Source organism: Muscardinus avellanarius, assembly GCF_963383645.1.
Source record: "Muscardinus avellanarius genome assembly, chromosome: 3".
NCBI classification, from domain to species: domain Eukaryota; kingdom Metazoa; phylum Chordata; class Mammalia; order Rodentia; family Gliridae; genus Muscardinus; species Muscardinus avellanarius.
Genome location: NC_137788.1, coordinates 64,068,454 through 64,089,173, shown reverse-complemented (window position 1 = coordinate 64,089,173; position 20,720 = coordinate 64,068,454).

Sequence of the window (20,720 nt, the reverse complement as noted above, 5' to 3'; positions counted from 1 at the left end):
TTTCATTAGATTCCTGTGGTTGTTTTCACTCAACCTAATATTCTCCAATTACAACTATTTTTCTGAACAGGGAAGAACTATCATGTCAGGGGAAGATGAAGGGGGGATATTAAGAGAGAGACTAACTGACCTCAGTGTGTGCATATATCAAAATATCACTATGAGTTTCTATATAATGTACAATTACAATGCACCAATAAAAGAGTAATAAAGACATCATAAAGCAAAATATATTAAGAAAAACAGAGGAGAGGCAAAAGGAACTAACTGTAGGACAGCAGAGGTACGGCAGGCTTAAGATTGTTTGGATTATGACAGGTCAGTGCTGACAAGGATCTGAGGTGGAGAGGTGATAGTGAGGGTAATGAATTCAATCCACTTAAGCCTCCACAACGTTCATACTGGAGATTTCCCTCTTCACAGTAACTGTGCCTGCTCATGCTGCTTCTGAGAGCTGAGTGGTTTTGGCTGCATATGGCTAATTAAGTTCTGCGACAATTTCCCCTAGTATATTTAGTTTGGATTTTTAAATTCTCATTATTGTCATGCCCAGCCCCTGCATCATGGATGCTTTAATATGGATATGGCAGAAAGCCACAATTTTAAAGGTTAAAGCTCTTCCTACATTACCCCTGCTGGAGTTTGGCTGGTAAGAGGCAATAGAAATCTGCTTAACTCTCAATTGCTTATGTTTAATTGTATGAGCAAATCCATTTCTTGAAGAGTGAGTATTGAGTGCCAGCAAGATTCACATACATTGGAGGAAACATTTAGTCCTAGAACATCCCATGTTACTACTTTAAAAGTTAAGACCCATTTATATACCCTAATTTGGTATGGCGAAGAGTATCAAAAGAGGAGAGTATTCTAACAAGATAACGGTGGGGATGTAATGGGCCTGCATTCCTTCAACATTTGAGAAGAGGCTTATATAATTATGTTTCTAAAGAAACAAATTCAATGCTTCCTTCTGGCTGTTAGCAGCCTCCCTTCAGTTTAGATTATTTCTTCTTCTTCCTGTATCCCAGAGCAATGTGAGAAACTGAAAGAAAAAATAAAAGAGGTAATGTTTAAATAGTTGAATATTCCAGAGGTCCATCTGAAATGATTAACTAGAATGAGAGGACCATATCTCCAAGACTTATGTGACATGTTTACCACTGCAGTGTGGCAACAACTGTGCTCATAAAGGTTTGGAGACTGTGGGGGCCCAGAGTAAGTACAGGCTGCTGGTGAAGGCTGGACCCTGTGCAGCTGCAGTCAGGAGTATATCCCTCTCAGTCGGGAGTGCCTCATTCCTGATTTACCCAGGGATGCCAGCGGTCCTTGCAGTGGTTATAAGTGCGGATACATGTCCCACATGTGCATTGGATACATTTATGTGCAAAGGTAACACACATGTGCCATGACTATGCAAGGTGTAGCATGCATGTGCACATCCACTAACGTGGTTGTACACTGTTTTGTGCAGAACCCTATATAAGGAAAGGATCTGCAGAATAAAGTTGCTGCTTTTTGCTTGTTTTCCTCCCATTGGCGACTACGCTTGCTTTCTTCCCACTGGGGATCTCACTGTCTGCAACTATAGTGGGCTCTTGATGGGGCCCCTGATAGGGATTCTGCTTTTTGCTTATTAAGATCTCACAATGACTGAAAGTGGTGGCACACATTTGTAATCCCCATACTTGGGAGGCTGAGACTGGAAGATCATAGGTTCAGTGTCAGCCTCAACAACTTAGCTAGGCTTTCCACAACTTAGTGAGATCCTGTTTCAAAATAAATAATAACTTAAAATAGGGTTGGGGGTGTAGTTCAGATGTAGATTATCCCTGGGTTCAATCCTCCTATAACACCCCTACACACACACACACACACACACACACACACACACACCTCAGATCTCACTGTGTCCATAACTTTATTATCCATATAATGGGTATTTTCTTTAGTAGAAACACTAGAATTCAGACTATGGTTATGTCCCCTTTTCCACTTGATTGATCTTTAGAAGTATTGTCAACAAAGAATCAGGATAGGAAGTGTACTGGATTTGAGTTGAAACCCTTAAAAAATCTGAATTAATATAATTTAAATAGTTAGATGCTCTTTCTAATCAAAACTTTTAATGAAACAATCTATTATTTGGACAAGAAATTAAATCACATACTAAGAATAAAGTGTGTAGAACAAGGATTTCTTTCTTTGTATTTTTGGCAAAAATTTTAGGATTTTGTAGTATAGTATATCTTATACATTTTTATGATTCAAAAATCTATAAGTTATTTCTAAAACATTTCTGTTTTATACTTTATTTATTAAGTAAAATTATTTTTAAAAAAATATTTTATGTTGAACCACAATTATATATGACCCACTAAAGACAAGATATTTTCAGTATTGTATGCCACCATTTTCTGTTTCTTATAGTCAAAATATTTGACTAATTATGTCAATTCAGAAAAAGCTTCAGAATACTTTATTTCTACATGAGCTGTCGACAGTTTATCCAACCAAAAGTTGTCAAGAGTTGATTTTTTAATAATCTGACTTTGAGGAGCATGGATATTACTATCCATATGTATTATCTAATAAAGAATTTGTGTGCCTCAGGGATGGCTCCTATAAAGCTTAAGTATGGGGTTAGCCATGTGGAAAAGATCAACTATCATGTGACTAGGAGATGGCATATTTGAACCAAACACTTAATATCATTTTGAACTCTTGAAAGGAGAAGGAGGAAAATGAAGACTGAGTTCAATAATTTGACAAATGATTCAATCAATCACATCTATATAATAAAACCTCAGTTCAAATTCTGGACATTTTGTTGGTTTGAATATTCTGATTCATGATACACACCAATACGCTGGGTAGAGGATATATCAAGAAGACACTAGAAATGTGAAAAACAAGAAGCTATTAATCTCTTCATCTGACTCATTGTAGTAAATAATTGAACCCAAAAATGTAATGGGATATCTCAAATTTAAAGCTAGTTTATCAAAAGCATGAGGGGACTTGGGATCCCCAGAACATGCGGATGTCTAAAAAGAAGGAAGTCTTGGGAAGACTGCTCTTAACCTAAAAAAAAAAAATCTATGCTAATTCTGAGTAGTACTATGGAGGAAGCTGTCTGAAATCTATTAAAGGTCTATATCTAGTTAGTATCAACCTATAGTGAAGTAGAGGAAGAAATCAAACACCAAATAGTGGTGTATTTATTGACAATGGGAGCCTGCGATCCCAAAGCCAAATGATAGCAGAGGAGGCTATTCACTGGACTGTTACTAAGCAGAACATAAGTGTTCTTTCACATTTAGAAGACAATAGATACATGATTAAAATTGCAAGCATCACATTGGAAATATATTTGGCTATAATCCAGTCATTTATTTCAGTTCTACAGTTTACAATAACTGGTTTAGGTAAGGGGAGTCTTTAAGAGGAACTCAACCAAGATAAAAGAAACCAAGACCTTATTTCAGTACCAAGAAAAAAAATAGAGTTGGGTGTGTAACTCAGAAGGAAAATGCCACTGGGTTCAATCTTCAGTACTACAAAAAATAATACATGAAATCTGACAGCCTTCTTCCTTCGCATTCCATATCTTTTCCCTTCAGTTCAAACTGGCAGTTTTTCCACTGAATTGACTGATTATGTCTGTGATTCACCTCCATAATCATTTCCTTATCAAGTGTTTTCTCTCCTATAACCTCAGTGATCACTGAGAATATGTTTTCTTATTTATTGCTAAAATATATATGCAGAAATATTTTTAGCTCTTTAAGTTCTGGATACTTTTTGCCCACAATTTAGTTTTCAATTAATTTTCCCTTTCTCACATTTTACTACAAACACTCGGGAAGAGCAAACCTCCTCTTTCACTAATTCACTTAGAAATTTTTTTAACTAAATATCCAGTTCAAAACTTGAAAAGTCTACATTCACCAAGCAGTGTAACCTGAACAGAATTTAACCAAATTCTTTGCCACTTTATAATGAGAATTGCATTTTCTCCACTGTCTATTAACATGTTCCTCATTTCCATCTGAGGTCTCATCAGTAAAGCTTTTTCTGACAGTATTTCTATTAACTTTCTACTCATGCTCATTTATGTATTCATTAAGAAGATGTAGTATTTTTTTCTCTAGCACTTCTTTTGTCTTTCTGAGAACCTCTCAAAACTACCTTCAAAAGTCTCTTTATGGCAATATTAACTATTTTATTTACTATTTTTATTTATTTTATTGTTTAATGTGTGATACTGGGGTTTGAACCCGGAGCATTCTACCTCTGGGCATCATCTCAGCTCTATTAAATTTTTATTTTGAATCAGGGCCTCACTAAATTTCTGAGGCTGGCTGCAAACCTGTGATCTTCCTGTGTCAGTCTCCCAAATACTGGGATTACAGGTGTGTGCTATCATGCTAAGCAATTTTTTTAGAATGCATCACAAAATTCTCCCAGCTTATAGTCATTATATGGCACTAAAGATAGTTTTGCATTTTTAGGTATTTGTTATAGCAGCACTCTGCTTTCTGGTACTAACTTTTGTCTTAGTAAGTTCAGGCTACTATATCAAAGAGATAATTAACTGAGTGGATTAAACAAAGAAAATTCTTTCTGGAGCCTGGATGTCTAAAATCAGGATGCTGACATAATAGATTTCTGGTGAGGGCCTTCAGCCTAGTTTACAGTTGACCAGATGCTTATTGTGTCCAAACAAGGCAGAGAGAGCAAAGAGGAAATAAATTCTTTTGCATCTCTTCACAAAGACCTCACATCCAAATACCATTTCCATGAGGGTTAGGATTTCACCATATACATTATTTAGGGAAAGACACAAGCACTTAGTTGATAATAGTGTCCTTATAAAAAGAGGAAGAGAGGGAGAGAACTTTCTTCATGTGCATGTTCAAGAAATAAATTATGGAGCATCAGTGTTACAGTATGTTAGCACACAATACTTATAAGAGATTTTATATGAACACAGTAAGATGGCAACCATCCATAATCCCAGAGTGAAGGCTTCAAAGTGAATCCTACCATGCTGATATCTTGATTGTGGATTTTCAAATCTTCAGAACTGTGAGAAAATACATTTCTCTTATGTCAGCCACCTAGCCTGTGGTATTTTGTTATGGCACACCTATAAGAAGCACTAATAGATTACAAAAAGTTTTCCATTTATTCTTAGACCTGAACCAGGAGATTATATAGGAGAAGTAGAGTTTATTCAGATGTCTTGAAAATATTTTAATCATCTTATTATCTATAGAATTTTTCAAATATTTTATATCCCATAATAAATAAAATTGTTTTAATTAAAAAATAACCTAATGCATAAAACATGAATTGGCATATTTACCTGATACCTGAAATAGAAAAGATAAGAGGAGTGTTTTTTGAATTTTTTATTCTGTTTTAGTTTATTGGTACTAGAGATTGAACCCAGGAGAAAAGTGCCATTTACCCAGGACTTTATTTTTTATTTTAAAACAAAGTCTCAGTAAGTTGCTGAGGCTATCCTCAACCTGTGATCTTTCTGTCTCAACCTCTAAAATACTGGTATTATAGGCATGTTCCATGGCACTCGAGGAGAAGTGTGCTGTAGTTAGAAGGAACTGCACATATAATGGGCCCAGAAGAGATGGGAACATAATATTCAAATGTGTAGGCCATTTAAAAAAATTTGACTTTGGGGACTTCCGGGAAGATGGCGACGGAAGAAAGTGGCACTTACAAGTCCTGCTAACAATCCAACTCTACTATCACAAAACCAGTGCCTTTCAGAGCCAGAAAACACCACCAGCAAAGAAATAAAAATGGTAAATACAAGGGACAGAGAAAAAGGGCTGGAAAAACAAGACACCGAAAAAAACCAGCCCGAAGCGCCACGCCCATGCAGCGTGGAGTGGCCGCAGCAGCCGGAGTGGCCAGAGCCGCAGTGCGGATTCGAGGGAGCCGCGGAGCGGAGTGCTCTGAGCAGCCGGAGCAGCCAGAGCCGAGTCCCCGAATGGCCGGAGCGGCCGGAGTGGCCAGACCCGCGGTGCAGAGCAGCCGGAGCCGCGGTTCAGAGCAGCCGAGCAGAGCGGCCAGAGCGGCCGAGCGGAGCGGCCAGAACAGCAGGAGCAGCCAGAGCCGCGTCGTAGAACGGCCGGAGCGGCCAGAGTGGCCAGACCCTCGGTGCAGAGCAGCCAGAGCCACGGTTCAGAGCAGCCGAGCAGAGCAGCCAGAGCAGCCGAGCGGAGCGGCCAGAACAGCCGGAGCAGCCAGAGCCACAGCGTGGATTGGCTGGAGCGGCGGTGCGGAGTGGCCAGAGCCGCGGAGCTGAGCAGCTGGAGCAGCCAGAGCAGAGCGGCCAGAACAGCTGAGTGGAGCGGCCAGAACAGCTGAGCAGAGCGGCCAGAGCAGCTGGAGTGGAGCGGCCAGAACAGCCGGAGCAGCCAGAGCCGCGTCGCGGAATGGCCGGAGCGGCTGGAGTGGCCATACCCATGGTGCAGAGCAGCCAGAGCCGCGGCGCAGAGTGGCCGAAGCGGCGCGGCCTACATCTCCCCTAGCAGCACCAGGCTCCAGAGAGGAGGGAGACTCAAAACAGAGCTCAAATCCAGAGAGGAGGTACTCTGGCCTCGTGGCCTAGGATGCAGAAGCAGCATCTTACTGCTGGGGACAGCGGTGAGTTCACCGGACGGCCCTAGACCAACCCACTCAACCAGCCACCAGGTGCCTGAGAGGAGGGGTGGACAGCAAGCTGAGGTGAGCAGGTGCTGAACAGCCGGGCGGCAGTCAGCAGTTTTGTTGGTGAAGGGAACATCTAAAGCTCCCAAGGGCCAGGCACAGCACAACTGGCAAGGACTCAGAGCGGAGTTCAAAACCAGAGAAGAAATACGCAGCATCACGGCCGAGGCCATGGCAGAGGTGCCATATTGCCAGTGACGGCAGCAGCGAATCCACCGAGTTCACTACAGCTCCATCAGCGCACTCAGCAACCGTGAGTCAAATTGCCGCCCCTAGGGGAGAAATCCCAGTACTGCACTCCCAGGGACTTGCGCAAATAGTCTCCCTGGGTCGGAGATTTTAGCAGTGCAGCCCAGTGGGGGAGTGGCAGAGATATCATACCATAGTCACAACTCCCCACTAGAGAACGCCCAACTTGGCACCCCCCATGGTCTAAGCAGCCTTGATTGACTCCCTGGGTCTGAGACTTTGTGATACAACCCAGTAAAGGAGTAGTGGTGACTGAGATACCACAGACTCGAGATCCAGAGCATCTTAAGTGAACTCGTAGTGACTCAGGGAAGAACCCAGAGAAGGCACAAACTTCCAAAATCATGGGAAAGAGAAATAACAATGGAGCAGTGAATGCCAACAACCCCACAACATCAGAACCTGATAACACAGAAATCCAAAGATCTCTAGAAGATCAAATTAGGAAAATAACTTTAGAAATAATAGAGGACTTTCGAAAAGAATTTAGAGAGAGTCAAAAAGAGATAAAGGATGCAATTAATGAAGTAAAGGCCTCAATTCAAAGTATAAACAACAGATTAGACCACATGGAGAATAGAATCTTGCTTCTTGAAGATGATCATTCAAAAAATGAACGCATAGTTTCGAATTTAGAAAAAAAAAACCCAACAGCAGGAATCTGACATTGAAGAAATATGGGCCCATTTCAAGAGAGCTAACCTAAGAATAATTGGAATAGAGGAGGGAAAAGAAGGTGAAACCAAAGGGATCAATAATCTCTTCAAGGAAGTAATAGCAGAAAATTTTCCAAACATAGAGCAAGAGGTCGATACACAGTTCCAGGAAACTTATAGAACTCCCTTTAGACAGAATCAGAGAAGAGGATCCCCACGCCACATAATTGTCAAAATGACTAATGTGGAAGCCAAGGAGAGAATCTTAAAGGCAACAAAAACAAAAGGCCACGTGACATACAGAGGCAAACCAATTAGAATCACTCCAGACTTCCCAAATCAAGTCATGAAAGCCAGAAGGGCTTGGAGTAACATATTCCAAACTCTGAAAGAAAACAACTTCCAGCCAAAAATTTCCTACCCAGCAAAACTATCCATCAAATTAGATGGGGAAATAAGAAGCTTCCATGACAAACAGCAACTGAAGGATTTATGTCTTCAAAACCAGCGCTAGAGAAAATACTCAAGGAGATTAACTGCAAAGAGGAAATGGGTAATACACACCAGAAACAAAGAAACAAGAATTCCCATCCAGCAGACAACTAAGCAAAGAAGAATAAACAGTATCTCAAACAGAAAAAAGATCTTAACATGTTGGGAATTAAAAATTATCTCTCTATAATCACACTGAATGTAAACGGCCTCAACTCCCCAATAAAAAGACATAAAGTGGCAAAATGGATTAAAAGCCACAATCCATCCATCTGCTGCTTACAAGAAACACACCTCACAAGTAAAGATAGGAACAAACTCAAAGTAAAGGGCTGGAGCAAGGTAATCCATGCTAATGGTACTCGAAGACAAGCAGGAGTAGCAACTATGATATCAGACAAGTTAGACTTCAAACCCAAACTTATTAGAAGAGACAAAGAAGGTCACATTTTACTGGTAAAAGGAATAGTCCAGCAAGAGGAAATAACAATAATCAACATCTACGCCCCAAACATAGGGGCAGCTACTTTCATAAATCAAACTCTTTGTGACATGAAGTCACACATAAATCCCAACACGATAATACTGGGAGACTTCAACACACCTCTCACAATACTAGACCAGTCTTCCAGACAAAGGGTCAGTAAAGATGTCTCAGAACTAAAGAACACCATTAGCCAAATGGACCTGTTGGACACATATAGAATATTTCACCAAACTACAGCAGAGTTTACATTTTTCTCAGCTGCTCATGGAACCTTCTCCAAAATAGATCACATCCTGGGACACAAAATGAGCACAAGCAAATTTAACAAATGTTACGTACTTCCCTGTGTCATTTCAGACCATAATGGAATGAAACTAGAAATCAACTATAAGAAGACCCAGAGAAACAACATAAACATGTGGAGATGGAACACCACACTTCTAAATGAAGAATGGGTCATAGAAGATGTAAGAGGTGAAATCAAGAAATTTCTAGAAACAAATAAAGAAACAACATATCAAAACCTCTGGGACACTTTGAAGGCAGTATTAAGAGGAAAATTTATAGCACTGAGTGCTCACATAAGAAAAACAGAAAATCTTCAAATAAATAGCCTTATGACACACCTCAAAGCCTTTGAAAAGCAGGAACAATTGCACCCCAAAGCCAGCAGAAGACAGGAAATTATTAAAATTAGAGCAGAAATTAACGAAATAGAGAATAAAAAAACAATACAGAAAATCAACAAAACCAAAAGCTGGTTTCTTGAAAAAATTAACAAGGTTGATAAACCACTAGCCAACCTAACTAAAAAAAAGAGAGAATCAACCCAAATTATGAAGATAAGGGATGAAAAAGGAGACATTACTACTGACAGCATAGAAATCCAGAGGATTATCAGAAACTACTTCGAAAAACTATACTCCAACAAAATGGAAAATCTGGAGGAAATAGACAACTTCCTAGATAAATACAACCTTCCTAAACTGAGTCAAGAAGATATAGAACACTTAAACCAACCAATAACAATCAAAGAGACTGAAATAGCAATAAAGAGCTTACCATCAAAGAAAAGCCCAGGACCATATGGTTTCCCAAGTGAATTCTATAAAACCTTTACAGGAGAACTAATCCCAATACTACTCAAACTATTTCGGGAAATAGAAAAAACCGGGACTCTCCCAAATACATTCTATGAAGCCAACATCACACTAATACCCAAACCGAATAAAGACAGTTCAAGGAAGGAAAACTACAGGCCTATATCTCTGATGAACTTGGATGCAAAACTATTAAACAAAATACTAGCAACACGCATTCAAAACCACATCAAGAAAATCATTCACCATGACCAGGTAGGGTTCATCCCAGGGATGCAAGGCTGGTTCAATATACGAAAATCAATCCATTTAATTCATCATATAAACAGAATCAAAGACAAAAACCACATGATCATCTCAATAGATGGTGAAAAAGCATTTGATAAAATTCAACATCCATTTATGATAAAAACACTGCAGAGAATTGGAATAGAAGGAACATATTTCAATATTATTAAGGCAATCTACAATAAGCCCACTGCCAACATTATATTAAATGGGGAAAAACTTCAAGAATTCCCCCTAAAAACTGGAACGAGACAAGGATGTCCACTATCACCACTTCTCTTCAATATAGTACTAGAGACTCTAGCCAGAGCAATAAGGCAAGAAAAGGAAGAAATCAAAGGAGTACAAATAGGAAAAGAAGAACTTAAGCTTTCACTATTTGCAGATGACATGATACTATATTTAGAAAACCCAACAAACTCAAGCAAAAGGCTTATAGAACTGATCAACAAATTCAGCAAGGTATCTGGATACAAAATCAATCTTAAAAAATCAGAAGCTTTCCTGTACACCAACCATAAATCCACTGAAAAAGAAATTCAGAAAACACTTCCACTCAGGATCTCCCACAAAAAAATAAAATACCTAGGAATAAACTTGACCAAGGAGGTAAAAGATCTCTACAAAGAAAATTATATAACACTGAAAAAAGAAATCGAAGAAGATCTTAGAAGATGGAAAGACCTTCCATGTTCATGGATTAGCAGAATAAATATCATTAAAATGGCTATCCTCCCAAAAGTGATCTACAGATTTAATGCAATGCCCATTAAACTACCAAGATCATTCCTCACAGACATAGAAAAATCAGTCCTTAAATTTATCTGGAATAACAAAAAGCCCAGAATAGCCAAGGTAGTTTTCAGCAACAAAAACCACACAGGAGGAATCACAATACCTGACTTTAAACTATACTACAAAGCCATTGTAATAAAAACAGCATGGTACTGGCAAAAGAACAGATATATAGACCAATGGAGCAGAATAGAAGACCCAGAAACAAGTCCACACACTTTCAGCCAATTGATTTTTGACAAAAAGGCCAAAAACATACACTGGAAAAAAGATAGCCTCTTCAACAAATGGTGTTGGCAAAACTGGTTAACCATATGCAGAAAATTGGATGTTAATCCCACTTTTTCACCCTGTATAAAAGTCAACTCACGATAGATCAAAGACTTGGAAATTAAACCAGAAACTTTGAAGCTCCTTGAAGAGGGCATAGGTCCAACACTACAACACATAGGCACAGACAAACATTTCCTCAACAAGACCCCAAAGGCACAACAAATTAAAAGGAGAATCAATACATGGGATTGCATGAAACTGAAGAGCTTCTGTTCAGCAAAGGAAACTATCAAGAATCTCAATCGAGAGCCAACAGAATGGGAGAAGATTTTTGCCACCTACACCACTGATAGAGGACTAATATCTAGAATATACAGAGAACTCAATAAACTCAACACTAAGAAAACAAAGCATCCAATAACAAAATGGGCAAATGAACTAAATAGACACTTCACAAAAGAAGAAATTCAAATGGCCAATAAATGCATGAAAAAATGCTCAACATCACTGGCAATCAGAGAGATGCAAATCAAAACTACCCTGAGAATTCACCTAACTCCAACTAGAATGGCCATCATTCAAAACACAAAAAACAACAGATGCTGGCAAGGATGTGGAGAAGTGGGAACTCTAAGACATTGTTGGTGGGATTGCAAATTAGTGCAACCACTTTGGAAAACAGTATGGAGAATCCTCAGAAGAATGGGAACAAATCTACCATTTGATCCAGCAATACCACTGTTGGGTATCTACCCAAAAGAAAAGAAACCAAACTGCCAAACTAATGCATGTGTATCTATGTTCATAGCTGCACAATTCACGATAGCCAAACTATGGAACCAGCCAAGATGTCCATCAACAGATGAATGGATTACAAAACTGTGGGATATGTACACAATGGAATTTTACTCAGCCATCAAAAAAAACTCAATTACATCATTTTCAGGGAAATGGATGGAACTGGAGGACATTATGCTAAGTGAGATTAGTCAGGCCAAAAAATAAGAAATCAGATGCTTTCCCTAATATGTGAGAGTTAGGGAGAAAAGAGGAGTAAATAAGACAACCTAAAGGAGGAGAAATGAGGGGGGAAGAGGAAAATCTCTAAAGCTCACAATGTACTTAAACATATCGAAGTCAATCACTAAGCCAAGCAAGGGAGGGAGGGACGGGGAGGGAATGGGGTGGGATTTGGGTAGGGGTTAAATCAGCGATGAGTACATGTTTGTACACACAAGTTTTTTACCCCAATAAGTTGTATGAATATAATGCACCAATAAAAAATAAAAATAAAAAAATAAATAAAAAAATTTGACTTTGTCCATGACCTATAATAAGCAACCAGGGTATTTGACAGAGAAAGGAGGTGATAATATTAGTAAATTGAGAAAATTCTGGTAACAGTATAAAACAGAAAATGTGGTAGGAAGATAACTTAAATGTGGAAAAATAAGGTTATTATATATTCTAGCTTACTCAGGACTGTCCCAGCACAAGTCTGTTGCCCCATAGTATTTACTAATCATGAATTTGTACCTGATGCTCAGACATCAGCATTTTCTCATGTGCCAGATGACTAGCAACTTCATTTGTGAGTTCTTGCTTCAATATAGCTTATGGCCTTTATCTGAAAATACTGAAGACCACTGTACCCATCGATCATGGGATGCTAGAAGTACTGGAAATAATGACACTTGAAATAAGCCTTCAAGCAATGGCTATAGATATTAATAAATCAAATATCTCACAATTATACATTATTTTTTGTGGGTCTAGGGATGTAACCCAGGGGCATTTGACCTTCAAGCTGTACCTCCTGCCCTATTTTTTATTCTTTATTTTGAAACAGGGCCTCAGTAAGTAGCTGGGTCTGTCCTCGAACCCTGATTCTCAGGTTTCAGTCTCCCGAATGCTAGGATTACAAACATGCAACACCACACCAGGTTACAATTGTACATTCTCAGAAAGATATTTTGCACTATTTTTAGTACAATTAATTAAGCTTCAGTTACCAGAGGTAGATAGTTTCATGATATCTTTTCTTCAGTTTTGCATTTCATATTAATTTCTCCTTCAATTCCAAAACAAACTACTTAAAAATGAATCTTCATCTCAGTGCCTGCATTTTAGGGAACCCTAACTCAAATACTTGCAAGTAAGAGTGATTCAAAGCTGGGCATGGCTTGGGAGGCTGAGATAGGAGGATCAAGTAGGTTCGAAGCCAGCCTCAGCTGGCTTAAGAGACCCGGTTTCCAAATACAAACATATAAAATAGGTCTGGGAGTGTAACCCAGAGGTAGAAGGCCTCTGGGTTTCATCCCCAGTACCACAAAAGAAAAGAAAAAAAAAAGAGCAATTCAAAAGCAATTGGTAAGTGTGTTAATCAATTTTCCATCAGTGTGACAAAATACCTGAGCGAAACATTTTAGAGAAGTAAAGATTTATTTGGACTTCTGGTTTCAGAGGTTTCAGTCCATGGCCCACTGTTTCCTAGGCAGAAATATCATGGCAGAAAGACATGTCAAAAGAAAACTGATCACCTCATGGCAGCCAGGATTGGGGTGGGAGTAAAGGAGTTGACAAAATATACTAGGGCACATCCTCAATGATCTACTTCCCCCAACTAGGCAATTCTCCTGCAGTTTCCACTACCTCCTAAAAGTCCATTCAATTATGAACTCATCAGTGAGTTAATCCATTAATGAGATCAGAGTCCTTATGATCCAATCAGCTCCACAAATCCCTATCCTTGAACATTGTGCCACTGGGGACCAAGCCTTCAACACATGAACCTTTGGGAGCTATTACAGATCCAAACCATAACAATGGGATAAGGTCCTAGAGCTGGATCATTACCCAGACAGATGGAAATAAAGACTCTGTAGTAAGTGGAGTGGCAAAAATCCCTGGCATGTGATAGTATGGCAGTTTCCAAATATCTTATTTATGAAACTAGAGCCAATATGTATGAAAAGCCAAGGATATGTCCCTGAAACTGTGACTACTCAATGCCTGGTAATAACAAGTCAAAAGCCATAGCAAAGAGACTAGTGTTATCTTCAAAAAATTCAAGAATGCAGGGGAGGTTTCTTTTATACCTCTACTTAATTGACCTATCTGGACCTTTTAAGTACTGTTGAATTTGGTCTTCAATGAATACTCTCACAAACTTAACGTGCAGTCTTTTTTGTTTTTGTTGTTGTTGTGGCTAATGATGCATGTCTACTAAATGTACAATAATGGATCTAGAAAATAGATAATAAACAATGCCAATTTGTGATAGGAATTAATGTGACCGTATCACTAGATCAATTGCTTCTTAGCAAGCACCAGAAATATTAATATTGATCTGGCAATTTTTTTTCAATCCCTATTACAACAATCAGAAGCAATTAATATGCAAGAGAGAATGGGATATATTCATGGGACAAGTGGTAAGATGTATTCATGCTCCTGCCTTATATAATGTTATGTTCTTTGTCTTTTAGGAGTTTAATTAGATATTATATAAAACCTTAAACTGACCCACTATACTGATGACATTCTGTTAATTATACATGGAGAGGAAAAAATAGAATACACATGAGAGTATTACATATAAAACCTAAATAGTTTCCAGTGCCTTCCGCAGTGATGAATCTTTCAGAGATGCAGAAGAATGAAGGATTCTGTGATGCCTCTTCAAAATAAAAGAACTTTACCATTAAAAAAAAAAAAAGAAGTGCGTATTTTGTTGGTCCCTCTGTGCTATGAATACTACAAATCACTTGGGGTAATGTTCCAGTTAATTTATCAATTGAGTCAGAAGACTGCAATTTATTTTTATTTTTATTTTTTGGTGGTACTGGGGTTCCTGGAAGCCCTTCTATCTCTGGGCTACACTCCCAGACCTATTTCATATTTTTCTTAAACCAGCGAGGCTGGCTCCGAACCAGGGCGATCCTCCTGTCTCTGCCTCCCAAGCGCGGGGATTACAAGCGTGCTCCAACCAAGCCCGGCAGAAGACTGCAAAATTTGAAGAGGGGGAAGATGATGAAAGCATACTGCAGCAATCAACTGACCTGCTTATGTGATTCAATCCAGTGCTGCTAGAGGTATTTGTAGTAGATACGTTTATTATGTGGAATGTTTGAGAAGTTCCAATAAGAAAGCTTTAGTGAAAATGTTAGAGCTCTAAAGCAACAGCATGTGGTTTCAGCAAGAAAGCATTTAAAATTTGAAAAGTTGCCCATAGCATCCTCTTGGGCCCTAGAAGAGAAACTAATATCTTAATCCTAGGAATCATAATACTTTGCACTTAGAGTTATTCTTTATGACCTGAATATTATTAGATTCATTAACAAAACAATGACATATGATAGAGAAAGTGCATCCATGAGAAATTAGAAAAAAAAAAAAACTATGGAACTCATATGATTTATATGAACACATGGCCCAGCTCATGACAGGTTAAAAACATTGATGATTCAGAAAAATGTTACCATATTTTGTCCCCATTTATAAGTGGTTTTGGAAAATAGTTAAATAAATTTTCACAGTAGAAACTGTGACAAATACACAGTAGAATAATTCTGGGGATTCTTCTACTTACCGTGTAAGGAGAAACAGCTTCATGAAAGAAAACCTGAGAAATGACAGTTGATTGGCTGATTGACTGAAGATCTGGACAAAACATAATTAGATGATTAAAAACAAATATATCTGAATATTTACAGATGATATTGGTAATAAGGTAGAATGGCCTTTCATTCCTGCAACCACAGGTACCATAGCCACTGTGAAAACATTGACTGGCTGCTACTGAAATAACTATCCTACCACCATGTTATCAAATGTCTTTGGTGAGCTAGCCATTTGAGCAGAAGGTTGAAGGCCAGGTACATGTCTAAAATCATTGGCTCCTTCTTATCTAAATTCATCTACTAAATTCTTTTTTAAAAAATTTTATTGGTGCATTATATTCATATATCATATTGGGGTAAAAAACTTGTGCGTACAGACATGTACACATCACTAATTTAACCCCTACCCAATCATCTACTAAATTCTGTTGAATGCTCGATTTTTCAGTAACACAAATGTAAATTTGAGATATGATACCATCACTCAAAGAAACCATAAACACACATAGAAAAGTTGTTTTTCTTCCATTCTGGAAGAATTCAATAATTAATCTTTATAGAGTCTCAGGTAGGTCCACCTCTAGAGAACAAAGAATGTTTTATCAGTATGGTATTCCACAAAATAACAATGGGAAAACATCTACTTTACAATTAAAAAAGATGTGACCATGGTCACATGCCTATGGTATCCACTCATCTTGCCATATACTCCATAATCTATGTCCTGATAGAATGTTGAGATTATCATTTGTATTTGTTTTTGGGGTTTTTTTGTGTGTGTGGTACTGGGGTTCCTGGAAGCCCTTCTACCTCTGAGCTACACTCCCAGACCTCTATTTTATATTTTTGAAACAGGGTCTCTTAAACCAGTGTGGCTGGCTACGAACCTTCACGATCCTCCTGTCTCCGCCTCCCAAGCACGGAGATTACAAGCGTGCGCCACCACGCCTGGTTTGAGATTATCATTTTTAAAGTAATATATATGTGTTCTCAAAGTGACACTTTGTATGATTGAAATACTATGGTGTGGTATACTCTGAACAAGTGGATATTATTTGATGCTTCATTGTATATGTTTTTCCAAGAAATTAGAGGAGTGATTCTTCTCAATGTTACTATAAAAAATCCACTCAAAATGTTGCATTTTTTCTCTCCACAAATTTAGGTTTTGTTGGAATAGAGTCCCTTGTTCCAGGAGAGGCTCACTTTCATCTTCAGATAGTATCTTCCAATAAACAAAGTTATCATTTTGGTTGGTTAGGTTGGCTTATATGCCAGTGCATTAGCAAGCACAGAGAGAAGTTGTCAAGGATAATTTATTATCATTATTATTAGATCTTAAGATTCTTACTACATAATAATGCATAAAATATTCTGGAATTCAAGTGATTCACTGTGGCATAGTTTGTTATTTTCATATTGACTAATAACTTTAAATGGACAGTTGAAGTAACCAGGAGCTAATGATGTTAGCAGACCATAGACATAAACTTCATGTGAAAGAATATTTGAGCAGATGTTAGAGGACAGAGATAAAGGATTCTAGTTATGTTTTGGGAACCAACAATAACAGGTTGCCCCACTAGTCTGAATTGCCCCACTATTTTTCTGTTTTAACTCTATTTTATTTTAATACCATTATAAGTACTGACAGAACAGAGTAAGATGTTTTAGGAGAAAATTAATCTAATATGCACAAAGTTGACTACAGCAGTCACTAAGAGTTCCCTACATACAAGCCTGGAAATTACTCATTTGCTTTCATTAAAATTACTTCCAGCCAGGCATGGTGGTGCATGCTTGTAATCCCCACACTTGGGAGGTGGAGACAGGAGGATCGCAAAGGTTTGAAGCCAGCCGCGCTGGCTTAGGAGACCCTGTTTCCAAATAAAAATATAAAAAATAGGTCTGGGAGTGTAGGCCGGAGGTAGAAGGGTTTCTAGGAACCCCAGTACCACACAAAAAATAAACAAATAAAATTATTTCCAACTGTCAATATCTTCATCTTAATGCCTAGGAGATATTTTGGAAGCCTGAAAGTTAATTCTTTTTACCTGCCAGAGTCCCAAGAAAAAAAACGTCTCTTAGAAATAGCCCTAATCCAATAACTTTCAGGAGCTGATGAGTAAATAGCTTAATTCAAATGGTGTGTGTGTGTGTGTGTGTGTGTGTGTGTGTGTGTGTGTATGTGTGTGTGTATGTGTGTGTGTGCGTGTGTGTGTGTGTGTGTGTGTGTGTGTGTGTGTGTGTGTGTTACCACTTCACAGCATTTCTCTACAGGATTAAGATCTTTTTGTTTCTTTGTGACATTTGATGTAGAATTCACCCTTTATTAGATGACTTTCTCTTTAATTGATAACTTCTGTACTTTCCTATGGTATTTTCCACACCTTCTGAATTTTTTTGAGGGTTACTGGGGATGGAATTCAGAAGCATTATAACTTTGAGCTATACCCCAGCTCTATTTTTTATTCTTTATTTGAAAACAGGGTGGGAGGGGGGAAGAAAAAACAGGGGCGGGAGGGTAGAGGGCACCAAGTATAGTTTAAATGTATACCATTTATGTTCAATAAAAAATTAAAAAAAAATTTAAAAATTTACTTGTAAAAATAATTAATTAATAAATTAAAAAAAACAGGAAAAAAAAGAAAACAGGGTATCACTGAGTTTCAAAGGTCCTCACTAAGTAGCTGAGGCTGTCCAAGAACCACGATCCTCCTGTCTCAGCCTCTCAAATACTGGAATTACAAGTGTGTACCACCACTCCCGGAACCTTCTAAATTTTTGTTTTCTCTGCCCTAAATTTTTTGCTTGTTTATAATCTGTTTTATAGAGACATAAATAAATGTATTGTGATTTTCACATGGATATAAAATAAATTCAATTATTTTCTTAAGAAGACTCAAGGAAAAGCTAATAACTTTGAGTTACTTGCAGATGCTGAAGATTATATTATATATAAATACATGTATATACACATATACTTATCTCTGAGTCAGAATATAAATAAATATTCTGGACTAGAGGTATACATTTGCAAATCATAGATGTAAAGTAGAATAGTCTCTATATAGTAATTCAATATTTAAATAATGTCTTCTAGAGATTGTAAAACGGCAAAAGGAGTATCTAGATTGACTTGTAGGAACGTTGACACTTAGCTACAGAGATGATCTGTGGAGATACAATACAGAAAATGGAAAATAGAGCTTCAACACAGACACTGGAAAATGATCATAATGTGTGGAGAAAATCCAACAGTGTTAATAAAGAGTATTTTAATAAGAAATGCTAACAAATTTCAAATGTGGCTAAGATATTCAGTAACATAAGGGCATAAAAATATTTATCTTTAGAAATACTGAGAATTCTGGTAATCAGTGAAATTGTGTCTGTTGGCAAGTTATTAAGAATTGGAACAATGATAATTGATCATTCTTCCTGGAAGTTGATCTGTGGATAAGAAAAGAGATCTAAGGAAGCTAGTACTGAAGAGAAAAAAATATATATTGCATAACTTATCCTCCCTCACACACGAACACATACCCAAAACATAGTCCTCTAAAAACATGATTTCTTTAAAATCTACTCTAGTGTCCATTATTATCCCTCTCATTCTTTCCAGGCATTTTGTGATGGCCATATCATTATAAATTTATCGTTATTTTTGCACATATATGGAACAAGTATGATCTCTTGATAACTTTGTACATATATTTTTCTTTAATAAATGTTTATATATCATGTCATCACTTTTACTTAAATATCTTTTGTCAGGACTCTTCATCACCATTCTCCTTCATCATGAGTGCTGCCAGAGTATAAATACTTAACTACAGACATGATTATCAATCCAATAAAAGCTTTCAAGGATTACTCAAATTATTTAAATGATCTATAATGACTCCAAATGACTTAATGCATTCTCATGTTATCCTTTCCCATAAATGCTTTTAAATCTGGCACTTTCATGCCTATATTTATTCTGTAATCCTCATATAATGCTCCATGTCCATTACCCATATACTGATATTTAGATTTTATGGATTTTCAAGACTATACAATGTGGGACCTTGATTTTCTTAACTTTATTTTTTTAATATTTGTTTATTTTATTTTGTTTTAATTTAAAATACTGGGGAATCAAATTCAGTGCTTCATGAATGTTAGGCAAGCACTCTACACTGAACTTTATCCATAGAAATTAGGCTCAAAGTTAAATAATATAAATTTTTAAATATCAAATCAATTACAAATTTAGATCTATATTTTGAAATAATATGCTACAAACTTTTTGAAGATGGAAAACACTGTAATCATCACAAATTAAAAAATAATTACATTTTATTAATTCACTGCCTGCTTTACATGTAATTTATTTTACTCGGCCTCTTAGATGTACTCACTGATCATTTCTACATATGAGAATGATGTGCTATCATTATCTTTATCAAGATTCCAATGTTAATTGGTTAATTGAGTACTTTCTTCAGCATGACTGACAGAATACTTTTATTATTAAAAGTTGAGAAACAATTTATGCAATATCACATTTTGTTTATTCCTAGTATTTTTTTTTTGGTTCTTCAAATTGACTAGGGACTTTAGTGGTGGTAAGGATTGGAACCAGGGACATTCTGCCTTTTAGTTATACCCCCAAAATTTGGGGGACTCATTGTGCTACTGAGGCTGATCTTGAACCTTAAATCCTCCTGTCTTCAGTTTTCAAGGACTAGGATTACAGGCATGTTTCACTATGCCTGGCTAAACAGAGAAGTTTTTCTGAAATGTTTACTATGAATACCATTAAAAAACAGAAGAAAAAACTCACTTTGCTTTTTTATCACTGTGTATATTATATTAGAAACTATAATCTTAAGAAGGTATAAGGTATGTTTTGATTGTGCATTGAAAAATTATTACCTTCTACCTACAGTTTTTCACACTGGTTTAATTAAACCTACTATGTGAAAGCTTCATTAAGTATGTATCCCTTTGGGATATGTATCTTGAACTATAG